The sequence below is a fragment of the Gossypium raimondii genome, chromosome 12, assembly GCF_025698545.1.
Source record: "Gossypium raimondii isolate GPD5lz chromosome 12, ASM2569854v1, whole genome shotgun sequence".
NCBI lineage: Eukaryota > Viridiplantae > Streptophyta > Magnoliopsida > Malvales > Malvaceae > Gossypium > Gossypium raimondii.
In genome coordinates this window covers 4,185,629-4,204,528 of record NC_068576.1, presented here as the reverse complement: position 1 = coordinate 4,204,528, position 18,900 = coordinate 4,185,629, and the positions used below count along the sequence as shown (strand labels likewise).

Sequence of the window (18,900 nt, the reverse complement as noted above, 5' to 3'; positions counted from 1 at the left end):
GTCAAACTCGAACTCCTTGTCCTTCTGTAAAAGATTACAAAACAGTTGCGTAATTTTTGAAAAGTCTTTAATGAACCGCCTGTAGAAACCTACATGAACAAGGAAAGAACGAATCTCCCTCACAGTTGTGGGGTATGACAGTGAGTTAATGATATCAATTTTTACTTTATCGACAGAAATTCCATTAGCAGAAATGATATGACCTAGGACTAATCTTTTATTCACCAAAAAATGACATTTCTCATAATTTAAAACAAGATTAAATTCTAAGCATCTTTCTAAAATTTTTGCAAGATTTGACAAACACACCTCAAAAGACTCACCATACACAATAAAGTCGTCCAAGAACACCTCAATTATTTTCTTGACGTAATCAAAATATATTACTTACCATACACCTTTGAAATGTGGCTAGTGCGTTGCAAAGTCTGAACAACATCTGTCTATAAACGAACGTGCCAAATAGACACGTAAACATCGTCTTCTCTTGATCATCTGGTGCTGCTAGAATTTGGAAAAACCCTGAGTAACCATCAAGACAACAATAATCAGATTTCCCAGATAAAGGTTTTAACATCTTATCAATAAAAGGAAGTGGAAAATGATCTTTCTGAGTCAAGGAATTCAACTTCCTATAATCGATGCAGACTTTCCACCCGTTTTGGACTCGAGTGGGAACCATCTCACCTGTCGAATTCTTAATTACGGTCACGTCGATTCTTTTCGGTACTACATGGACTGGGCTGACCAAATTACTGTTAGAAATGGGATAGCATCCCAATATCAAGTAACTTTTGAACTTCTTTTCTTACCACTTCCATCATGGCCGAGTTGAGGCGCCTTTGAGCCTCTCCTTTGGGAATAGCATTATCTACAACTTGAATTTTATGAATGCAAGTCGAGGGGCTCAACCCTTAATTCGGCTATCGTCCATCTAATTACCTCTTTATAATCTCTAAGAACTCGTACCAAGTTTTCTTCTTCTACCTTTGAGAGTTTACTCAAGATTATTACTGGTAAGGTATTTCCTTTATCGAGAAAAGTGTACTTCAAATGGTCTACAAGTGGTTTAAGTTTCAACTCTGGAGCCTGCAAAACAGATGGTACAAGCTTAGTTTGTGAAGGAGATAATTCAAAAATTTTACCTGGATTTTTTTGTAATTGCGGTGCCTCCATATGAGCCATTGTTTTATGAACAGACTCTTCAAAAGTTGTCCACTCCTCTAGTTCCTCCATGGCATCAAAGTCTAGACTTTCACAAAGAACAGTTCGTAATTCATCATCGTCATGATATTCTAAATGTAATTCAGTTAAATGATTGATTATATCAATATTAGAAACATTAGAAATCATGGTAGGGCGGTTCATGCCCTCATAAACATTGAATTTCACCACTTCCCCATCCAACTCCATAGTGAGTATCCCACTTCGTACATTAATCTTTGTTTGTTTGGTACTCAAGAATGACCTCTTAAGAAATATGTCAGACGAATTAATCAAATTGTCATCCTCCATGTCGATAATGTAGAAGTCTGCAGGAAATATTAACTCGTTTACCTTAACAAGAACGTCCTCCAGCACTCCCTTCAGATGTACTACAGATTTATCTACAAGTTGAATAATTACACCTGCTTCTTTCAAAGGACCCGCGTTAAGTAGTTTATAAATTCACAAAGGCATAACATTAATTGATGCGCCTAAGTCACACGTTACTTTTTTAATACCGACACTACCTATTTTACAATATATGGAAAACATACCTTGGTCTTTACATTTGGGTGGTATTTTTCTTTGCAGAACGGTAGAGACATTTTCTCCGACACTTACCTTTTCATTGCTCAGGAGCTTCCTCTTACTCGTGCGTAATTCTTTTAAGAATTTCTACCTTTCGAATAGTGTCGAGGATTTCCTTCTCCTCTCGCTCCTTCTTCTATTGGACAAGTCTTTCAGGAAAAGGAGGTGGTACTGCAAATGATTTTTGTGGTGCTGTCTCTAATGGAGCCTCTGTGTCAAGTTTCTCCTTATCTCGACTAGTGTCGTGGGCACAACTCGTGCCAGGCACGGGCTCCAAAACCTTCCCACTCCTCAATGTCATAGCACTTACATTGTGTCGAGGGTTTGGCTCAGTTTGGAATGGCAGCTTACCTTGGGACTCCAAACGGCTAACCGTGAGAGCGAGCTTGCTCACTTACTTATCCAACTCTTGCAAATGCATGTTAGTTTTTTGTTGAAATTTCTCAGTACTATTGGCTAACCTTTCCACTATGGCTTCCAAAGATGACTTTAGGGGTGGTAATTGTTGATTGGAAGGCAGCCTTTGTTGGTATGGTTGATTGAACCGAGTATTCGACCCATAACTTAGATTCAGGTGACCTTTCTACCCGACATTTTACGAGTTCGAGTATGGGTCATATCGCCTTTGGGGTGGTCCTGGAAAATTCCCAACAACATTTGGTTGTTCTGTCGAATCTTCATGTAAAATCAGACATGAGTCAATCTGATGATCTAGCTTAGTACAAATTCTGCACAACTGTGTTAGGCCTGTTTGATCTATAAGTAAAGTTTGAACAACGTTAGTCAGCTTATCATTTTTTCTTCTAAAGATAAAGAACTTAACCTATGAAACCGTCTTGTGGGTTCTGTGGCCGGTCGAAATTGTTGAGAGTTAGTAGCCATTGTTGAAATCAACTATTGTGCTCTTTGAGGAGTCATATTAACTAGTGCCCCTCCACTTGTAACATCTACCATCTTCATTTCCATCGAGAAAAATCCCTTATAGAAATACTGCAAGAGCAACTGTTCAGCCAGTCCATGTTGTGGGCAACTTGCACACAATTTTTTGTACTGCTCTCAGTAATAGTAGAGCGATTCAGTGTCTTTTTGACGAATTCCCACAATGTCCCTCCTTAGTTCAGCCGCTCAAGCTGTGGGGAAGAACCTGTTAAGAAATAAACAAGACATGTCAAACCATGTGTTGACAGATCCCGTGGGTAATTAAAATAGCCACTCTCTAGGAGAGTCAGCAGGTGAGAAAGGAAAAGCACGAAGTTTGATTTGGTCTTCGGTTACTCCCTAAGGCTTCATGCTTGTGTACACCATATGGAACTCTTTTAGGTGGGTGTGTGGATTTTCGTTCTATAATCTACGGAAAGTGGGTAGTAAATGGATCAAACCTGAATTTAATTCGAATGAAATTCCTCTTGCCAGATAGGTTATACAGAAGGGTTGTTGTTCATCTGGAGCCGCTACGAGTTGGCGTATAGTTTGTTCGGTCATCTCGTCTGGTTCGTCAAATTGAAAGATTTATTCAGTGTAAGATACGATTTCGAATCCAGGATTTGGCCGTTTACATCGTCGAATGGCTTCTTTCCGCAGTTGTTAGGCTAATTTCTCAATTTCTAATTAAAACTCTAGAGTTCCCGGTTCTGATATGGTCATAAGGTAAACAAAAAAAATAGAAAAATATTTGCAATCCCCGACAACAGCGCCAAAATTTGATGGGCGTCGAAACCACAAAAAATAATCCTACAAAATAACTCTAAATAGTAGTAAAGAGTGGTAGAAGGTTCGAGCCCACAGGGATTGGTGTTATAATCAACTTTCACGTTTAACTTGTGATCAGAATTTCTGTCGTGTCGATAGTCGTAGCTATAGTCGTGCCCACGACTCTAAACGGACCTGTTGAAAAATAAACAAATAAATCAGGAGAGTTTTGAAATATTTAGAAACTAAATAATTGAAACAAAAAAAATAAATAATTAAATAAATTAGAAATTAAATTGGAAATTAAATTCAAATTTTGTAATCAAAGTAATAAGCCTTAACCCTAGACTTGGTGGATTTCAAAATTTTGAATTGATCCTTAAAAATTAATTTTCTGCTCCAAAAAATAAGCTGGTTATAGCAGTTAAGAACGTCCTAACCACCAATTCTTCCTCTCGTAGCTGATCCCGGTACGACCTGTAAACCAACCCTTACCGATTATATAACCGAGATACACGTGTTCCCGATTCAAGATTCCGCAGCCTTGCGCTCTGAAGAACCCAACTCGAATTAACGGCCTCAACTGCATGGGTCGTTTAAACCCGATCACTTTTTCTTTGGTTTGCTCTCGGAGATTCGAATACAACACGGTCGACTCGTTTCTCCAACTGTCTGCAAACACGATTCCAACCCAACGTGCACTTTTTGACTTGAAATCGAGTTAACTTTAAGGGATGAGTTGTCAATCCCGATACTTAAGAAAAATATGAATACCAATTGGAAGGATTTTTAGTATGAATACGTATCTCACAATTCCCGACCGGAAAGAACACTGGCCTAAAGCTAAGATAGAATTTAGTGAAGCATGGATTTAATCATGCTTTGGTTGGCAATGATTGGATTTGTATGAAAGATGGTGGAAATTGGGAAAGAAAATGACTTAGAAGGTAATTAAACAAATTTTGAAAGAACAAAGAATTGGAAATGAAGTAACAAAATGTTAAGCACCAAATTTGAGAAATGAAAATAACTCTATTCAATTCCAAATTGAAATCAAAATGTAAAATTAAATGTATCATTCTTAAGTACATTAAAGCCCTATTTATACACATGGTATTTACTAATTTTAGTTTTAATCACTTCAATATATAATTAAAATTAAATAAATAAATAAAATAATATTTTTTTATTTTTGGCTTTTACAAAGTTAAAAGAATTTGATAAGTCCTTCGCTTTTTTCCACATTTTTTATTCGACTTCATTTCATTGATTGTGTTTCAATTTGGTCATTTTCTTCTCGTTTTTTACTCTTAGCGTCCCAATTGCATCCTTGACAAGATTAAAACATAAAAGCACTAATTCAGAGAGATAAATTAAAAAATTAATCGAATTAAACACAAAAGTCATACAAATTAACATGTTATCAATATACTATCCCCACCCTTAAAAATAATATCCCCACAATTTCTAAAAAAATATTCCAAAAAATGCGAAATATCTCCAAAGAAACAAAGAAAATAATGATTCATTTTTTCAGAGAAAATTCCAAATTTAAGTAAACTCCCTCAATTTAATTTAAATTAATTAGGTTATTATCTTATTCTTATAAGAAATATACATATGATTATTGAATTTATTTTTTATTTGCAGGGTTTTGTAATTATAAAAAGAATTATAAGTATATATGAATCCTAAATTTGTTATAAAATATGTAAAATGTAGTTAATAGGTATTTTGATATATTAATTATGTAACTGATGGAATTATTGTGTAAAAATGCATGCATATTAAAAATATAATTTGTTTATTATTAGTATTATCGTTTATGGATATTTTTTAGAAAGTAAATAATTTTATGAAATATGTTGAATATATTATAAAATATTCAACATTTAAGTATAAATAAATTTATTGTGAAAATGTTAGATATTTTATGAAATATGTTGAATATTCATGTTAGGATCGAGAATATTTTAATATATATATATATTTGTAATGATTATAATGAATGAGATGTTAATATTATTTTTATTACCAATATTTAATTGTTTGTTTACTTGTAATTTGTTTGTTTTCAAGGTTTTGAAATTTTCAAATAGAATTGTATGTTATACATGAAATATAAAGTTATTGGGTATAATATGTATCCTTTAGTTAATAATTATTTTGTTATATTGAATATGTAGTTGATAAGATTTTCTTGGAAAATATGAATGTATGTTAATAAAATAGTTTAGTATTATGTTATGGTGTATGAAATTTGAAAATGGAATTTTAGTGAAATATGATTAATATAGTGTGAAATATGTTAAATTTGATTATAAATCTATTTGTTGTGAAAATTTTGAATATTTTGAGAAATTTGTTGAATATTTTAATGAATTTTAGCTTTAGTTAAATTAGATGTTTAAAAGCCATTGCAAATGTTTGTGACTATGAAAATATTTTATATTTGTTTGTTATTTTTTTTAGGTTTGAGGAAAATGATATTATTACAACTTTCGTATATTAGATAAAATATTGGAAATGATAATGTTATTTATTTAAGGCGTGTCATTTTATAGCACCCCTTAGGCCCACTAAGGGGAGTAGATTGTTATACATCAGTAATCACCGATTCGAGCCCTATTAGGGATTCGGGACTCCAACTCGTGACTTGAATAGGCCTTACCAAAAGATTAAGTGCGAAGTAAGCTACAGAAGGACAACAAGGAGGGTCCGCGAACCTTGCTCGCAGACTCAACTCGCAAAGTAAAGCCAAGGACTTAGCTTGTAATGCAAGGCCACAGATTTAGCTCGCAAGGACCTAGGGAAGGCCACTACCTCAGCTTGCATACACCCAAGGAGCTCACAGAAAGGGTCGTGTGCTCCACAGGCCACCCAAACACGTGTCCAGCAGGTACGAAGCTCGCCCAGAATATCGATTCTAGAAACAGAAAGGACTGCGTGCTCCGTAGACACGTGCCTAGCAAACCTAGAGTTCATAGAGAATGTCAGTACTAGGGACAGAGAATGTTAGTACTAGAGGCAATGGAATCAATACAAAATAGTGGGGCCCTATCATGAGCTGCAATTGATAGAAGTGTTCGGGTATTTATACATGTTTTTACAGATGCTATTACAGCTCATGATAGGGCCTCACTATTTTTTCTTGATTTTGCTGCCTCTAGTACTGACATTCTCTGTCCCTAGTATTGACATTCTCTACGAACTTCAGGTTTGCTGGGCACGTGTCTACGAAGCACGCGGTCTTTTTTGTTCCTAGGACCGATATTCTAGGTGGGCTCTATACCTAATGGACATGTGTCTGGGTGGCCTCCGAAGCACATGGCCCTTTCTATGAGCTCTCTAGATGTATGGGAGTTGAGATAGTGGCCTCCCCTATGTCCCTGCGAGCTGGATCTGTGGCCTTGCATTATAAGCTAGGTCACTGGCTTTGCCTTACAAGTTGAGTCCGTAAGCTCGTTCTGCGAGCAGGGTCTGCGAACTTGCCTTACTGTCCTCTTGTGGCTTGTTTCACACTCAATCTTTTAGTGGGACCTATTCGGGTCACGAGTAGGAGATCGGATCCCTTGTAGGGCTCGAGTCGATGATTACTGATATAAAGTGGCGTGCCTTAGGTCCATCATTTCAAGTTTTGATGCAGCTTGTTGGGTACACTTGTGAGCTGTGATGCATAATGATTGTTCTGTCGTGTGTGCAAGTGGGCTTTGAGTGTGCGTATCTGACCGTTGAAAGTTGAATTATTTTTATCTACTCGCATCTAGATATTTAATTTTCCTCGTTTATACAAATCGTCAAAGAGTGGGAAGAGAGATCCTCCTTTAAAAATGGGAGCCTTTGGAACCCTAAATCTTTCACATTTAGCATTTCTAGCAACCTGAAATAAAAGTAATTTTAAAAACTTTTTGTTTTTTAAATTTTCACTTTCTTCTTTTACTCGAGTTATGGTGAGGATGGTAGGAATCAGTAACTAGACAGTCCCAACACGTTCACTACGAGAACGACTGTCTCTGATTCTAGTGACAGAACTTTATCCCTACACCACTAAGCAAGAAGAACTACAAGTTCAGAGAATAAAACTTCTCAATTTTGTGTACAAGTTTTTCATCCCAAAGGGGTCGTACCGGTTGTACGAAACCACCGAAGATAGCTTCCTTCTTCCGACTCATGCACTTGAGGCTAGGCTTCACTTGCCACTACATCCTTTCTTCTACAATCTACTAAAGGACTACAAGATTATGCCTAGCCAGCTCTCGGGCTTTTCTTAGTGGATTGTCATGGTGTACTTCATCGACTTTTTACGGCGTGATAAGGTTCCCTTACTCGCTGTTTTTCAAAATCTATATTTGTTGAAGGGCCACAACCTGAAGAACTTGTCGGGATTCTATTACTTCTCTTCTCGCAAAAAGGTAAAGACGATTATTATGAACCAATGATCCAAATTTCATCTGAACTGAGAGCAGTGTATCCAAATTCACAGCAGACTTAACAAGGACTTTGGGTTCCTAATAAAGTGGTCTTTACCGAGCCAAGACATGTGTTTGTTCCAATAGACTCTCCTCACAAACGAAACTGTAGCTTAGTTTCGAAGGCTTCGTACTAGGCGTCTGTTGGTTTTGGAGTATCTTATCATGACAATGAATGTTTTTTAGTACTGATTGGAGGGTTACAGCCCCAACGAATAGAGGCTTAGTGATAACGTGGAGGTCATCCAGCCCCTTGGTGCACTATCTGAGAGCTGTACGTGGCCTCATAACTCCTTTGACGAGTTAGGTCTGATATTACGAGGCACCACGAAGGAGCCAATGAATTTTTTCTATCGCTTCTGTGATATGAAGCTTCGCCCATTTGCTCTCACTGAGTATTCACAAGGGGAATGTGGTAGGCATAATGTTAATTTGTTAACTGCTCCCACTAATCATAGAGTTGTTGTTGATGCAAAGATTAATTGTAACTCTAGGGGCAGTTCGAGTGAGACTGATAGTATCTCCCGTGAGATCAACGAGGACATGGATATTAACTCTTTAACAAGTAGTGCTCGCAAGAAGCATAAGGCTATCGCGAAGGCCATGCGTATTAGTTCAATGAGTAAAGATGAGAGGGGCAACATATAGTTGGAGCGACGTAGTAAAATAAGGGTAGACCATGTTGGCCATATTGCTACAATGGCTAAATCTTCCAGTCTTCTAGTGGCGAGCTTGCCATCAGTCCCCCTTAATTACTCACTGATTGCTATTGAGGATACTCATCTAATTGTTTATCATGTTTCCCCTTCTATGCCCGCTATCGAATAAGTGCCAATAAGGGGCAATAGGGTTTATTTCCATTGCGAGAAGACTTGAGCATGCAGGAGTATCCTTATAATCCTATTGATGTAACCTAAGGACAGAGGGCTTCTATACCAAAGGCTGCGAGGCTAGGCAGTGCACAAAGACCTTCAGCATTGAGCCTTTCTCGATCTCTACAATTCTTGCTCTCCGAAGCCAATATGGTCAAGTTAGAATTTGATAAGGCTCATCGAAGTAAGCTCGTAGAGACTAAGATAGATTTGGCCAGAGTTCACAAGTTGTATCTTAAAGTGAAGGAGGAAAATATGGTTATTGATAAACAAAACATGGATCTTACAGAATGCTTGGCTGTTGTTGAGATTAAGATAGAGGGGTAACCTGTGAGCTAGTTACTGAGAGGCAGAGTAATGGGGATATACAGGTTAAGGTAAAAAGGGTCATTGTTGAACACGTGATTATCCTTAAGAAAATCATTAGGGAGTGCCAAGACTAAATGGAGGGTACTATGCAGAAGCAATTTGAGGCCCTAAAAAGTTTAAAAAGAAAACATCTGAGAATGTTTTGAATTCTATTTCGAAGCTGAAAATGAACATACTACTGCACGCTCAGGTCGTTGGTGGCCTCTTCGATGTTTGCAAAGTGAACCTTGATGCTCTCGACGGGGTGGAACGAACGAGCTAGGTTTTGATGAGCTATGTCTATTAGGTGTCGTGTGGGACTTATTTGTGCTTTGGAAGAACTCTTTAGACTTCTACTTAGAGGAGAGTCCAACTGAGAATGAGGATGTGGTTTCTTCCACTGGTGACATTGCTCCTTTTGACAATATAGACCAATGTGCTGATGGGGAAGATAATGCATCATAGTTTCCTTGTATTTGTTATTGTTTTGTTATTTTTTATGAAATAAAAATTTATGATTACAGAAGTCTTTTTTTGATAGTCTATTGTCGTTGTGTCTCTTGCAAACTTATCACATTTGTCACATAGCTATATTGTTATTATAAAGGCTTTAAGTAAAAACCTTCAAAAATCACAAGTTGTGAGTTGTTCGAGACTTAACGAGATTGTTAGATGGGAATATTAATCCACAAGCAACTTTATATTTAAGAAAATTTTGAAAGATAATCAACTAGGATGTGAATTCGCGAATTGTTTCATATTTAAGAAAATTTTGAAAGATAACCAGTTGGGGATGTGAATCTGTGAGCTATTTTATACTTAAGAAAATTTTGAAAGATAACCAGCTAGTGATGTGAATCCGTGAGTCGTTTTATACTTAATAAAATTTTGAAAGATAACACAGTTGAGAGTTTTCAACTTTCGCTAACTATGTTAGAGGGTACGGTCTTTATCCTGTAAGCCTTAGTATGAAAATTGGGAGTTTTGCTCTCATTAATTGTGTTGGAGGCTGCGATTTTTATCTTACGGGCCTTAGTATGACAACTGGGAGCTTTGCTATTGCTAATTTGTTGAAGGCTATAGTTTTTATCCTACAATCTTTAGTATGGTAGCGGGAGTTTTGCCCTCGCTAATTGTATTGGAGGCTATGGTTTTTATCCTGCGAGCCTTAATATGACAACTGAGAGCTTTGCTCTCGCTAACTATGTTAGAGATGCAGATTTTATCCTATGAGCTTTAATATGATAGTTGGGAGTTTTGCTCTTGCTAATTGTGTTGGAGGCTGCAGTATTTATCCTGCGAGCTTTAATATAAAAGCTGGGAGCTTTGCTCTCGCTGACTGTGTTGGAGGCTGCAGTTTTTATCCTATGAGCCTTAATATGACATAAATGTTGTTAGGAAAAGATTCTTCATTCACAGGGTAAGGATTTACATATAATACTTTTTAAGATGTCGGGCATTCCAAGTTCGCAGTACAATCATGTCCTCCATTCTCGCTAGCTTATATGTTCCGTAACCAATTTTTTCTATAACTTTGTATGACCTCTCCCAATTTGGAGTTATTTTTCCTGCTGCGAAGCGGGTAGACTAGCTTCGATTTTTCTTAAGACGAGATCACCGACTTGGAACTGCTTGTTTCTAACATTGGAATTGTAGTAGTGAGCTACTTGTTAACTACATGCTGCGTTTCTAATTTTAGTTGACTTTCTAAGTTCGTCAATCAGGTCAACATTGAGCCTGATAGCCTATTGATTAGCTTCCTCGTCGAAGTGTTGTATTCTATACGACCTCAAATCGATCTCTATAGGGATTATGGCTTCTGCATCGTAGGCAAGCGAAAAAGTTGTTTTTTCTATTGCGGTATGGGATGTAGTTCGCAGGGCTCATAAAATTCTAGACAGTTTTTCCAACCAAACGCCCGCTAACTTTTTCTTGAGGGCTATTTGAATTTTCTTGTTCATTGTTTCCACTTGCCCATTAGTTTGTAGCATATTCACTACGCTTTGAGCTAAAGTTATCTAGAGGTCGGTGCAGAGTTTTTTAAACTTTCTTTGGAGTTGTGTACCTTTTTCCGTAATAATCACACAATGTATCCTAAACTTGTAGACAATTGATTTCCATAGGAAAGATTCTATCTGTTTCTTTGTTATAGTCGCTAAAGTTTCAGCTTCAATCCATTTGGTAAAGTAGTCCACAGTCACTAATATAAACTTCTTTTGTGTCGTGGTTATAGGAAATGGGTCAAGGATATCAAACCCCCAAGTTGCGAATGACCAAGAACCTGACATGACTTGAAGAGGATCTACTGGTTGTCGATGGATTTTGGCATTTATTTGGCAGGAGTTGCACATGCGAACCAACTAGTGTACGTTGTTTTGGTTTGTAGGCCAGTATACCCTTGTATAAAGATTTTTTGTGTGAGTAATCTACCCCTTAGGTGATCACCACAAATCCCTTCGTGGATTTCTTATATAACATATTCAGCCTCAAGTAGTGATACGCATCACAACAGCGGGTGTGAAAATCTCTTTCTATATAGTATACCCTCCAAAAGGGTGTACCTATCAAATGTAGAATAAAATATGTTGTCTTAATTCATTGTGTAGTCAGATGAGTTCGTGACATTCAAATATTTGAATCATATATTGGGAATTTGGTAAATATTTGTAATTTGTAATGACGACATATCTTACTACTTTGCGTTGTAGTTTTGTGAGCTACTTCTTATCTCGGTTGTCTAGTTCGTCTTGGAGGGTGCGAATTATTGGTGTCATCTAGGTCTTCTCCTGATCTATGTTTAACACTTGTGGTGTGTCATAGCTCGGGGTCTCCCTATGCTCAAGTAGGATTTTCCCTCTTTGTTCGATGATAATAAAGGATTTTCCCTTTTGGGAGCTAGTTAATTTAAGCTTTGTCTAACCCTACAAGCAATTGTGTTGCTATTGCATGATATTTTTTTTAGCATCGCTTCATTCACATCGTATTTTCCATTCATTTGTTTTGCCACCAATTGTGAATTTGTATGAAAAATTAGATCATTTTCTCCTAGTTGGTGTGCTAATTGCAGTCCCAATACCAAGGCTTCATATTCGACGATGTTATTAGATAATTGGGACCCAAATGACAATTTGTACTGCCATTCATTGCCACTGGGGTCGATTATGAGTGCACCTACTCCCGATCCTATTTTGTTGCGGAACCATCGACATATACTAGCCAACTTTTTGAATTACCAATTGCATGTATACTTTTTGGAGGTGGGTTAACTATTAAATGATGTACAATAAGTGAAAAAAGTAATTTTAGTATAAAATATGGAATACATGGTGCTTCATCATAAAGTATAACATATGATATTGCTAGCATGTTATGCCTCCTCATAAAATATAACTAATCAAACTGTTAACTTCAATCAATGTTTATACAACATATAATTTTTATAGGATAATTATTTTCCAACATTTCAAGTTGTAACCCACATTACCTGTTGCTTCCTCAGTTCTTTCAAATGAACACTCTACTATGAAGTCGGTTAGCATCTATCCTTTTATTGTCGTTCGTGAGGCAAAGTCTATTCTAAATTTAGCAAGTTCAATACTCCACTTCGTTACCCTTCCTAAAGTGTCTGCTTTGGACAACACTTTCTTCATGGCCTGACTGGTAACCACAACAACTAGATGGGCTTGGGAGTACGGGCGTAATTTACGAGCTGTAATTATCAAAGTACAGATGCATTTTTCTATTTTTTAGTACCTCAGTTCGCCATTTTGGAGTACCCTGCTGATGTAGTATATTGGGAATTGGTGGACACCCTCTGACTTAACCAGCACTACTGCGACTATCTCTTCTAAAGTAGCCAAATATAGGTAAAAGGTTTCTCCTACCCAGGGTGATTTCAAAAGTGGAAGGGAGGTAATGTATAGTTTCAATTTTTTGAAAGCAGCTTGATATTCTTTGGTCTAAGAGAAAGAGGTCTTCAAAGCTTTGAAGAAAGGGAGGCACTTGTCTGCCATCCTAGAAATGAATCTGTTGAGCACCACCACTCTGCCCGTGATACGCTGTACGTCTTTTATGGTTTACGGAGAAGGCATTTCCATGATAGCTTGGATCTTTTCCAAGTTCACCTCTATCCTTCTTTCTCAAATCATGAACCCCAAAAACCTACCACATCTTACACTAAAGGCACACTTCTCGGGATTTAACTTCATGTTGTGAGCTCTTAGAACTGCAAATATCTTTGATAGGCTTCGCACATGTTCCCTCATCGACTCGCGTTTTACTAACATGTTATCTATGTAGACCTCGAGCCTGCGACCTATCTGGTTCTTGAATATCCTATTTACCAGTCTCTGATAGGTTGCTCTCGCATTCTTGAGGCCAAATGGTATGACCTACTAGCAAAAAAGTCCTTCAGTAATGAATGTTATCTTTTCTTGGCTGCCCCAGTCCAACAAAATCTGATTGTATCTCGAGAAATCGTCCATAAAGTTCATAAACTTGTAGCCTGCAAAAGCGTCCACCAATTGGTGAATTGATGGTAGGGAAAAACTATCCTTATGGCATACTTTGTTGAGGTTGGTGAAGTAAATACGCATTCTCCATTTGTTGTTTACCTTCTTCACCATTACTACATTCAAAACCCAATCCAGGTATTCCACCTCTCTGACAAATCCTGTTGATAATAACTTAACTACTTCTTGCCTCACTACTTTCACCATTTGTGACGCGAACTTTTTTCTCTTCTTCTTTACTAGCTTTGCCTCTGGGAGTACGTTCAACTTGTGTACAATTACTCGAGGGTCCACACCCTGCATGTCTACTGCGGACCAGGCAAAAACATCCAAGTTCTTCTTCAAACACTGGATCAACATACTCTTCTCTTCTTCTTCCAATGTTGACAAAATTTTGATAGTTCTTCCCTCGCTATCATAAAATTACTATAGTCGCAATATGTTCCGCAACCTCGGGTTTTTTGCTCTGATACTCATCTCTCACATCCAAACTATCTAAATCAAGAACTTGGCTTGCCAATTCAGCCCCCTGTGAACTTTGCCCTTCAACTACAGGCTCTCTCCCTTGCTTGACAGTTAACATATAGCATTGCCTCGCAGTTTGATAATTAGATCGTAGGAATCCAACTTTAATATTTGTCAGAAACTTAATTTTAATATAGAATGTTGCCATCACCAACTTTGTCATCCTCATTATCGGTCTTCTAAATATGGCGTTGTATGTCATTGGGTGATCTACCACGTTGAACTAAACATACTCCGTGGTTGTATGCTTGCCATCCCTTAAAGTGACTAGTAAAGTGATTGATCATTTCACCTCAATAGGATGGTTTACAAAACCATACAACAGACTAGCATTGGACAGCGCCTGTTCCTTTAGTCACATATTCCAATATGCATCCCAAGATAACACTTTACTGCGCTCCCACTATCTTCGAGTATCCTTTTGACCTCGAAACCTGTAATTATTGCTGAAACCACCATCAAATCGTTTCCTTCCTCATCGCTGAAAAATTCATCGTCATCATTGCCAAAATTAACATTCCATTTTTCTTACTGTCATAACTTCTTAGAAGCATTGACTGACATCACACTCCTCATGTGTTTTCTCCTCTTCATATTGGAACCTGCCCTATCTTTGTTCGTGCCTACAATCACATGGATGGTACCTCTAACTTTTTGCTTACCCTTGGGATCGTTGCGCGAGCTCTGACCTTATTAGGAGCCACTTCGATTTACGAATTTTGCGAGCTCGCCATTTCGAACTGCTCCTTTTATAGTGTCTTTCAATGTGAAACAATCTTTGATTTTATGTCCCATGTCACCGTGGTAAGCACATTGGTCTCTCGAATTCATCCTTCTCCCGATGTTCCTCATCGAAGGTGGTTTAGGTAAAATGCCAATGCTTTTGACTTGGTTGAAAATGTAGGTACAGGTGACATTTAAAGGGCTGTAAGCTTCGAACCTTCCTTGAGGAACGTATCTTTTGGCGTGGTCTTGCTAAGGTCTCTAGGGAGCTTTGAGTGTATCACATTGGGGCTGATCTCTCTATGGCCCGTTGCTTCTTACTCGCAGTGATTAGCTAGGGGGCCTTACTTACCGCGAGGTCCCTCCCTACTTCTAAATTGAATGTCTTCCCTTCGAAAGGTTGCACGCGATGTCTGTTTGATCTCCTCCACTTCCACGAACTTATGAGCTCACTCGTAGAGGCCAGCCAGACTTTGTGGTATGTTATCTGTGAAAGATTATTGTACATGGTCATTTTGTACCCTGTGATAAAGGCGTCTATGTCCCATTAGTCCTCCAAGTTTTTTGCGTTTAGGGTCACCGCTTGGAATCTCTTCACGTAATCTTGAAGGAACTTTCCCTCCCTTTATTTCACGTATATGAGTCCTATGAGCATTTTTATAATAGTTCTATGGGCCCTGAATTTGCCCAATAATATTTGTTCCAATTGTGAGAAGTTTTGAACCGAACCTTACGGAATAGACAAGTACCAATCATTGGTGATCTCCTTAAGCGTTGTGGAAAAGGCTTTGTATTTTGCTACATCTAATGCTCCTAGTATATTCATGTAGTCGTTGTATTGCATCAAATGAGCTCGCGGGTCCCTTCTTCCTTCAAACATGTCTTTCAAGACCTTAAAGTCACGTGGTAGGTTTACTGTTGTGTGCTCAGGGGTCAGTAGGTTATTAGAGCAGAACAACCAATTCATGTCTTACGATTCAGGGTGTAACGCCCATACGTCTCTTCGAAACTCGTCTATCTTGTTTTATCATTCCTTAGCCTGGGTGCCTAGGGTCTCGCTTTGCGTGTTTACATTGTCCTGAAAATAGGAGTTATCAAAATGTGCCTTCCTTCGCAGCTCCTTGTTTTATTTCAGTAGCTCATATTGAACAACTTATTATTGTTCGAATCGCGCCTCCTAAGTAGCCATCTGCCCCCTTATAAGTCTCATTTGCTCTTGAAGGGCCAAGAACTGCTGCGGGGGTGCCTCTTGGTTGAGAGGGAGTGACAACTCCTGATTAGTAGAGATGTTCAAGTCTAAAGGACCAGAAGCTCCCCAATAAACTATGTTACCAAGGTTTTCTGGTCTATTGGTGAACCATCTGGTGAATACGTCTGTTTCGTTATGCTGGTCACCAGAACTTAACTTTCCGGCTTGTCTCGATTAAAAACTCGGGAAAACCATTTGCTTTGAAAACTGAAGAAAACTTAATTAAACTTGGAAAAATCTGATGATCGAAAGTTTGTCTATGTTCATCGCACTAATTGTTGAGTAATATTTTCTTGTATGTTATTGATAGGAGTGTTCGGGTATTTATACATGTTGTTACAAATACTATTACAGCTTATGATAGCTCCCCAATAAACTATGTTACCGAGGTTTTCTGGTCTATTGGTGAACCATCTGGTGAATAAGTCTGTTTCGTTATGCTGGTCACCAGAACTTAACGTTCCGGCTTGTCTCGATTAAAAACTTGGGAAAACCATTTGCTTTGAAAACTGAAGAAAACTTAATTAAACTTGGAAAAATCTGATGATCGAAAGTTTGTCTATGTTCATCACACTAATTGTTGAGTAATATTTTCTTCTATGTTATTGATAGGAGTGTTCGGGTATTTATACATGTTGTTACAAATACTATTACAGCTTATGATAGGGCCCCTACTATTTTGTCTTGATTCCGCTGCCTTTAGTACTGACATTCTCTACGAACTTTAGGTTTGCTAGGTACGTGTCTACGGAGCACACGGTCTTTTCTGTTCCTAGGACCGACATTCTGGGTGGGCTTCGTACTTGTTGGACACGTGTCTGGGTGGCCTGCGGAGCACGCGGCCCTTTCTGCAAGCTCCCTGGGTGTGTGCGAGCTAAGACAGTAGTCTTCCCTAGGTCCTTGCGAGCTGGATTTATGGCCTTGCGTTACGAGCTGGGTCATTGGCTTTGCCTTGCGAACTGAGTCCGTGAGCTCGTTCTATGAGCAGGGTCTGTGAACTCGTCTTGCTATCCTCTCGTTGCTCGCTTTGGACTCAATCTTCTAGTAGGACCTATTTGGGTCGCGAGTCAGAGACCTGGATCCCTAATGGGGCGCGGGTTGGTGATTACTGATGTATAATAGATAAATATTATGAATTTGCCTATAAAAAGTTTGTCATGTTCAATAACGCATGTTGTATAAACTTTGTATAACCAATGGGTCGATCACTTCACAACAAGTCGCATATAACCATTTCGATGTTATTAATCCGAGGATTTGGGCATACTTGGATGTAACTGGTTTTGATTCCTGCTTTTAAATGTATCCAAATTTGATAGTTGCGTTAGTTGAACAATAATATCTTGAGACCCATACTTTTCACTTACCGTGAGAAAAGTGCGAAAGATGTTATCGTATTACTTGGTGTTCCCGTTGATGGAATAGCTTTAACTAGACAGACAAGACTGAATGTGTTGAAAGTTTGCTAGGAATTGCTCGAAAGTTATCATAATCCTAGTGTATTTGACTTTAGAGTTTTTACTGTATAATTTAGGTAAATAAAACTCAACCAATATCATTTAAAAATAAATTATTAAAATAATATTATTTGGGTGAAAATCCCAACAATAACCTGCCTAGCAAGTTGCAATTTTCTCGACTTAACACAAACAGTCAAAACACCAGCAAAACTGAATTCATTGCATCCAATAGACAAATTCCTTTACTCCTTATAAAACCTAAACGCTTCCTCAAAATACCCGCTTTGGGCATAAGCAATAACCATCGTATTCCACAAAACAATCTCTTTGGGGGCCTCTGATCGAACAACATTCTAGCAGGCTTTTGCATACACAGATAACATATTATTAACATAAAATAAATTTATAGCACCCATTTTTTCGAATACTTTGCGAGCGCCAAATGATAGGCTAAAAAAGTATCGGGCTGAAGGTCTAGAAACTTGTGGAGTTCGAAAGACTTGGCTCTTGCGCATTGTTGTAAGAAACTAGAGTTGGATAGGGTAAGCGACTGCTGTGAAAAAAATATTTTTAAAAGACAATAATGGGGTTTTCCGAAGAAGCGGCTTTTGGCATTGGAGAGAGACAGCGTGTGAAAGGAAAAAAGGAAAAATGGAGTATTTTTAAAAGAATACTTGCTAGGTCCAATGATGTTATTGGCTGTTGCGGTACTTAGTGCGGCTGTTGGTGTTGGATTCGCGAGGCAAATTTGGACTGGAGTTCGCCATTTCTCATTACTGGGCTGAATCTGAAACTTGTTGAATCAAATCCAAACCCAATTTATTAGGAATTTATTTTTTAATTAAATAAACATTTTGTATTTTGCTTATGAAAGTAAAGGAAAATAAGGAAATTTTTGGACATTTCTCCATAAATATTTCATTATTTTTGTTTAAATGAGAGTTTTATTTTTAATTTTAATTTTAAAACAAAAGAAAATGATATTCGGATATTGGAATTAAGAGGAAAAGTAAAGAGTTTCAAGATATTTTTATCCATAAACTACTTTATTAAAATGTCATAATTGGAAAGAATTATTACAACAAATCATTTTTATTTTAGTTACTTTTTCTAAAAACAAATAATTTTATCTTGAACTGAATCTTTTATCATTTCCGTTTTTGTAATTAAAATTAAATATTGGCAAATTTATATCTTAAAAAAAAGGTTTGCAATTTGGCAATCAATCAGGAAAGATTGGACGGCCCACAATCTCTCCCT

At 37.6% G+C, this 18,900-nt stretch overlaps 1 pseudogene; it reads right to left on the bottom strand.

Moving 5' to 3' along the window:
• The window catches only part of LOC105761916 (pentatricopeptide repeat-containing protein At2g21090-like), a 33,345-nt pseudogene extending 15,190 nt beyond the window's left edge, over positions 1 to 18,155 (bottom strand).
• Between the last annotated feature and the right edge of the window lie 745 nt (positions 18,156 to 18,900).